The sequence below is a fragment of the Frankliniella occidentalis genome, unplaced genomic scaffold (genome assembly GCF_000697945.3).
Source record: "Frankliniella occidentalis isolate FOCC.00 unplaced genomic scaffold, Focc_3.1 Scaffold120, whole genome shotgun sequence".
NCBI classification, from domain to species: domain Eukaryota; kingdom Metazoa; phylum Arthropoda; class Insecta; order Thysanoptera; family Thripidae; genus Frankliniella; species Frankliniella occidentalis.
Genome location: NW_026267248.1, coordinates 525,543 through 532,345, shown reverse-complemented (window position 1 = coordinate 532,345; position 6,803 = coordinate 525,543). Strand labels below are relative to the sequence as shown.

The following is a 6,803-nucleotide window of genomic DNA, read 5'->3' as shown; positions in this document are numbered from 1 at the left end:
GGGGAGGAGGGAGGTAGCTAGGTCCACTTTGGTGGGGGGGCTCACTGTCCGCCGCGACACAGGGGCCGTCCGTCTCCGCGAGTGCGCGCGCCGCCGCTGCCAGAAACTTATTGGCAAACTTTTTAGCGGAAAAGAAGGAGAATCCCTCCTCTTACGCCGTTGTTTGTTTTCGAGTGAGGGGTTCGGGGAGATGGGTGGGAGTCCCCCACGACGAAACTGTGTATGTGTGTAAGCAGAAAGGGGAGGTGGGGGACGAAACAAAGTCGGTGGGGGCGACAGAGAGGTGGGGGAGAGTAGAAAGGATTGAGAAAAGAGAAGGTAAAACTCCTCGGGATGTTCTGTACAGAGATGGTCGCGTTGGATCCCCATAGCGCTGTCATTGCTCGCAGCGACTCGAAGCAGCTCTCTGCGACCCGGCGGAATGTTTTCCGGTAAGTGAGTCTGGGCTGCTGGCATCCTCTACAAGACCTTCTCTCGCTCCCTCGTATCTGTACAGGTAGTCGCAGAGAAGGCGAGGAACACGGGCACGACGTGGAGTTGAATACGGTGGCGCGAGCGTCGCGCCGTGCACCGTCAGCACGCCGCGCCGTATCTCCGCGGCAGCGAGCGCTAGCTGTTGGATGACGTCCTAGGATTTTAATGACAAATTTTCCTCTTCGTTTGCTGCTGTCGAGATAAAGAATCCCAACTTTTTGAATTTCGCATAAAAAATGATCCACAAAAGATTTCGTTGTTTTTATTTTACTTATCTTTCTCACAATCGATCTGCATCGCACTTCTTTCCCACGCGGTGCGCCGTCCCCGCGCTGTGTATCCTTAACAGCTTAATTTCTCTCCCTTTCTCGAGAGGGCGGGCTGAAATGTGTTAGCCCGACGGGGAGACACACCCTTCCTGGCCGCGCAACGCCACGCCACGCCGCGCTAGTTTGGACACACGTAATGGCGGGCCTGTTTGTGAGGTGGGCGGCGGCGCGCTTCTAGAAGTTTCTGAGGGGCGCGTCAGGGCCTCCTTCCTCTTCCTTCGTGTGCCTTCTGTCTATCTTTCCGCCGCTCTCTCGAGTCGCTGGCGACGGGGACGCCCCAGTAATTTGGAGACGGTGAGCAGATACCGGCGGGAACTGTCCCTTTCCGGTATGATGCCCGCCTCTTGCGCCTACTACTTTGAAACTGCACACGAAGTTCGTCGCTCTCACATATGCTTTCAGCACAAATCTACAGATATATGTACAGATATCGCTTTTGGAAAATATCTTCTTAAATTTACAGCACTTGTTATAACTTTTATTAACAAAATATGTTGTAAATGTGCGACAGCCCATTCCGGCTTGTCGGTCTTTTCGCAGTGAAAATGAAGTGCTTTGTAAATTTAAAACAAGCGATATTTTACGATTCTGCAAAATTGTAGCGCAAACCTTTGACAATTTTTCACAGTGCTGCGTCTCTATACTGCTTGACGCGTGCGTCTCTCTTTCAATTCAATCCCTCTTTACGGATTGCTTGTAAAAGCCGCGAATACTTCTCGCCCTTTTACTTGATATTATTTCCCTCGCTGTGTTCAATCGGCGGGTGTTCTCCGCGGGGGCGAGCGACCGGCCGAGACCGCGCACACAGCACATCAAAGGTGTGGACGCTCCTGGCAAACAAGCGCGCCTGTAGCCTATTAATTAATTGCGTTCGTTTTTTAGTTGTATATTTGCATTTTTTTAATTTTTTTTTTAAAGGCGGGGTCGAAAAAAGTATCGTATCTACCCCATCACAATTTTGCATGGGCAAAACGATAAAAATCAATAAACTGCCTCCACACTGCTCCAAATCATTTCAGGGATGCAGAAGACCGTTTCCCACGTGACGTGTACTATGCTTTTGTATCGATCGATACGGCGGCACGTATGTATTGTATTCGCGCTTTCGGAGAGACGGAGACGCGTCCATTTCCGGCCGACGACTCTTCCTCGATTGCGCCGTGTGTTGTGGGCTCGGTTCAGGGAGAGAAAAGTTCGGAAACGTGTTACCGGGTCGTATATGATAATCCCCTCGCTCGAGGTGCGCTTACGCATGCGGCACGCACACCTCGGGCAGAGATCCCCCCTTTGAACGGCGCCACCCACAGCCGGCGTACGCACAGCAATTCCACGCAAAAGTTTGTCGTCACACGCGGGCGGCACACGGGGAAAGAAAGCCAATGACCCGCTTACTCGTCAGCCAACTTTACCGCAAGGCAATGTATCGCCAGTCACGCATGCGCATGACGAGACCGTTTGAGGTAATGATGCCAGACTCTCGTTCACTGGAAAAAAAATAATCTCCAATTTCAAAACAGTTTGGAATCATTAATTAAAATTACAGTTTAAAACTATCAAATCTAGTTTCTAAACCAGAGTAAGCGACACAAAATAACAATTGCGAAGGGTTAATTTCAAGAACAGCCCAGTGCCTTAATAATATGTCCTTATGGTATTGTTTCGAGTACTATAATATTATTGCAAAAACGGACCGGAATTTTAATTTTTACACTTGGATCGAAGAATTGTGACTAGTATACGTACTTCTCTTAGTACATTGTATTGTAGTACAGTAGTGTTCCTTTTGCACTCAAAAATGGGTAGCAGGCAGCTCTACAGACTTTCGCCCTTCTCTCTTTCTTGCCCTATCTCTGGCCTTCTGTCTCGGCCCCTCACTCCCCACCCGGACTGATTCAGCCAGACAGGTCGTTCGCTCCGGCGCCTGGCTGCCGGGCGAGAGGGATGAGTGCGTGGACCGCGGTCCTGGTTACCTATTCCCCAAAAAGGCATCTACACCGGGGTTCCCATCTGGGTTTCCCTTCATATCATTTCTTACAAAATAATGACTGCTGTGCCAAGAGGGAGGACTAAACAACTCTCAGTCAACAAAGTCACGGCATTTTCATCTCGTTAAACTTTTGCGCTTTTCTCTTCCATACTACAAAACTTTACGCGGCCGGACGACACGGCGCCGGCAAGGCGAGTATCGAAGGGGCCGCTACTACCGTCGCCCTCTGGGCCCTAGGACTTGCCACCGGGGAGGGGCAGACCGAAGGAACCCCACACACTGAAAAAAGAGTTAGTTCCCCCAATTAAAGTTTGTGTTGATTTTGGGATAACCAATTGTTTTTACTTCCCGCGAAACCAGTATTTGGATGTCACAACCAAAATTTCGTCGGGCGAGCGAGGCTGTTGCTAAAAGAGCGAAAAAGAGCAAAAAAATTGTTTTGTGCAGGTAAACCACGCGTTCGTTCTCGCAACAACAACGTCGTTCCCTCAATTAAATGTTGGTTTCTGGGGCTATAAAACCAGTTTGTTATCCGAAAACCAACTAACGCTTCGTTGGGGGGACTATAACTCTTCTTCTTTCCGTGCAGGGGCGCAGAGTGCGGTGGCGCGGGTATCCAGGAGCTGGCCAGCCAGGCGCCTCCGCCTGCCTGCGTGGCTTTTGGCGGTACGGCGAGAAAGAGACGGGGGTGGGGGCCGTCAGAGGTGGAGAGAGAGAGAGAGAGAGAGAGAGAGAGAGAGAGAGAGAGAGAGAGCAGGAGGGTAGAGGCAAAGGGCTACGTGCCGCACTGGCCGCATACCATTATTTTTCATCCATATTTTTGCCTGATGCGTGGCTGGCACCTCTGGAGCGCCGTGCTCCGCATTATATTCCAAAAGTAGCCGAGAGGATGGTGGCGGCCACTCTCAAAAAGATAGGGGTACATCATCAAAAAATACTTCATTTGTTAGTTTTTAGAGCTGTCTGTAAATTTTTACAGCATGTATGGAGGAGGAAAATTGAGCTGCGCGCGTTGCGCGAGGTTGCGCAAGTCAAGTGCGCCAGCTGCGCGCTTGGCGCTGCCCTACGATGCGGCTGCTATCAGCCTCCCGACTTCAATTTCATCGCGAGCGACGAACAGTGACTGCGCCGCGCGCTGTATCAACATTGACATTAAGGGTCTCGAGGAGTGGGGGGCGCAGCACCCGGGTGGGGGGCAGGGGGTCGAATGCAAATGACGTACAGAAAGGGCGCCACCGCGCCGCCGGGAGAAAAATGATCGGAACCGCTCCGGAAAGCCGAACTGGTGCGTGGCCGAGATTATTCCTCGGACTTGTTCGTTTGTCGCGGGCTGATGAGGACTTTTTGAACGCGCCGCGCGTTTTCCAGCTTCCCTCGCCCATTTCCCTTTCCCCACCTTTGCAAAAACTCCAATTTCCTTGCAGATTGTCCCCCCGCCTGCTGTACGAAGGGGGAGGGTGGGCGCGGCATTGAAAAGGCGACACAGAAATGGGTGGGAAAATGAAAATAACGATAAAGCATTGCGATCGCTTGGAAGTGGTGGTCTCGAAACAGGTCGCTGGGGTGGGGAGCGTAGGGGGCAGGGTGGAGTCTGCTGGGCGGTATTTGGCATTCACGGGGCTTCGTCGGCCTCGAGGCGCACGGCCTTGAACGCCAAGCCGGGCACGAGCCGCCAAATTCTGTTCGTGATCAACCGAGAGAACCACATCCGGTCAGTAATGAGGTCTTTTCTCCACTTATTAACGCCGCCTTTCATCGCCGCGAAGGAAATGAAAATCGATGACGGAAAGACGCCGTCATTTGTGTGGTTTTGGCCATAAATGAAAAGCTCAACACTTGAGCACATTAAAGTGCGGATTTGCAAATTAACGTGTCAAACTCGTTAGTTTTGCACACTGTACTGTGCTCGATAGTGTACGGCGTACGTACGAATAAGTACATCCCAGTTAGTGTGCACCATCCCGATTTGAATAAGTTTGTTGACTTACCCTCGTAATCCAATGGGTTGAAATAATCCATGTGGAGGCGATGTGATGAGCACTACACTTTTACATTTTCACTGGCACGCTGTCACACCTACACCTGTGAACAGTTAAGAATCATTTTTAAGGAATGGAGCACCACACTCTAGATGCAAAAGAACAATTTTGTTTAACATTGTAATTTTTGCAAGTTGTTAAATTGAGGTTTCTGTTGTCTGATTCCTTTTACTTTTGTCTCTGCCTCTGGAGATTCGAAGTACCTACTACATAGGGGCGGGGCTGGCAGAGGGAATGGCGGGGGTGGGGGGCTCTCTTGTGTCCAGACCAGGCCAGCCGCCCGCTCTTGCTCCTGGACCGCGCGCGCGTTCGTTTCAAAAGCCCCGCCAAGGACGGCTGTTCCTTTACCACTGCTGCTGCCACCGCCCTGATTATTTAAGCAGCAGAGGGACAAGTAGTGAGGCAGAAAAGGAGCCAGCAGCGCCGAGCAGCCGGGGGCAGAGCAGTGGCCGAAAGCAGGATTAAGATTCTTGGCGCGGCAAAAGTGAAATTGCGCGCAGCGCTCTAGCGTCGTCGGCCGAGTGCCACAAATTAAACGTGTCCTCTCTAATGGAGCCAAAGCCCGGCCAAAGCCCCGACTGGCCCGCTGCTGCATTAGAGAGGCATCCGATAAAATTGTGGATTGTGCCGCTGAATATTGATGTGGCTCAACGAGACCCGCGCCCATCTATTTGGCGTTTGGTTCCGGCCTAGCGCAGCGGGGTGGAGTGGGGTGGGACGGGCTGGGCTGGGGTGGGTTAGGGAGGGGAAAGAGCCAAGGTGTAGCAAAGTTGGCAACGGGGGTGGGGAGACCAGCCAGCCTCTGCAGATTGAGAACCCCGGCCTTCTTCATCAAACCGAGCGGCGCAGAGGGGAAGGGGGTGCAGGGGAAGTCAGGGGAAGAAATCAGCTGTGACGTGGGGTGGGCGAGGCCGGTGAGGCGGGGGCAGATCACTCTCCCCTCTCTCACGGCCCACGGCAGCAGCGTGCGGAAACGGAGAGGATCAGGGTTAAAAGTAACGTCCGTTATTACGCTGTGCCGCAAAATATACCAAAAGCTTTTCTCACAGTTGCGTTATTTTTCCAATAACTTCGCCTGGCAGCGTTTCCCAAAACATCCATTTCATCCATTCCCACCAGCGAAAGACGCCTTCCCTCGCCGTGGATGCCTCGCGGATGTTCCGTCCGCGATGTGATACGGCGCGGGACGTGAAAAGCTCTCGGTACAAAGCGGTTGATTCGGTTCAGCTCGCCGCTCCTCTAGAAAAATAATGGAATCGGAATTACACGTCGCAAATGTTTTTTCGCAATTTAGGATTCTGGGTCGACACAGGCATGCAAGGCCCTCCAGGGCGGGTGGGGGCAGCAGGTACGGCTGAGGATTCCCCTTATTGGACTGTCAGCCGGGCCGGGCGCACGGCGTATACGAATAATTCATCACGAAATTACGACGGACCGGAGAGCGAGTGTGAGCGAGAAAGGAGATTGCCTCTTTAATCCCCTTTAGTGGGGCGACAGCCCTCTTCTCAGTGCCCTCCACACCCCCTTCCCCTTGCTCCCGCCGCGACACCGCGCCGCCGCCGTTTGCAGTCGGTTTGAAAAAGGTTGCGCCCCCGCTTGTCGCTCGTGCTCGTACGCACCATAGACGGGGGCGCATCGAGCCACGCGTCGAGCACGACTGCGAGCACAGGGGGAGAAAAGTGTATCGCACGGCGTATCTCGACGGATCTTAATTTGTTGTTATTGTTTTGTTTTTTATTAGAATTTTCTTCTTGTCCTCATATTTCACGCAGCTCCGAGTTGTAAAAACATAGAAATGTTACTTTGGAAAGTTACTGGAATTACTTCGGAAGTAATATCAAGTTTCTAGTTTCTATAGCAGGCGTCCTTTTTTCCCCGGTGAATTTTTGTATTGGAAGGACTTGGGTTGAAGGGTTGACTACTACCATCACAAAAAGAGGCGCGTGGACTTCGACAAGGCCGCCCCCCCCCCCC

General features: G+C 52.1%; 1 long non-coding RNA gene across 1 annotated transcript in view; it reads right to left on the bottom strand.

The window, feature by feature from the left end:
* Window positions 1-6,803, bottom strand: part of LOC113205781 (uncharacterized) — a 64,171-nt gene that overhangs the window by 55,801 nt on the left and 1,567 nt on the right. Inside the window, exon 2 of the long non-coding RNA XR_008011479.1 lies at window positions 4,779-4,872. This is a non-coding gene — a long non-coding RNA (uncharacterized LOC113205781). The remainder of the gene's footprint in view (window positions 1-4,778; window positions 4,873-6,803) is intronic.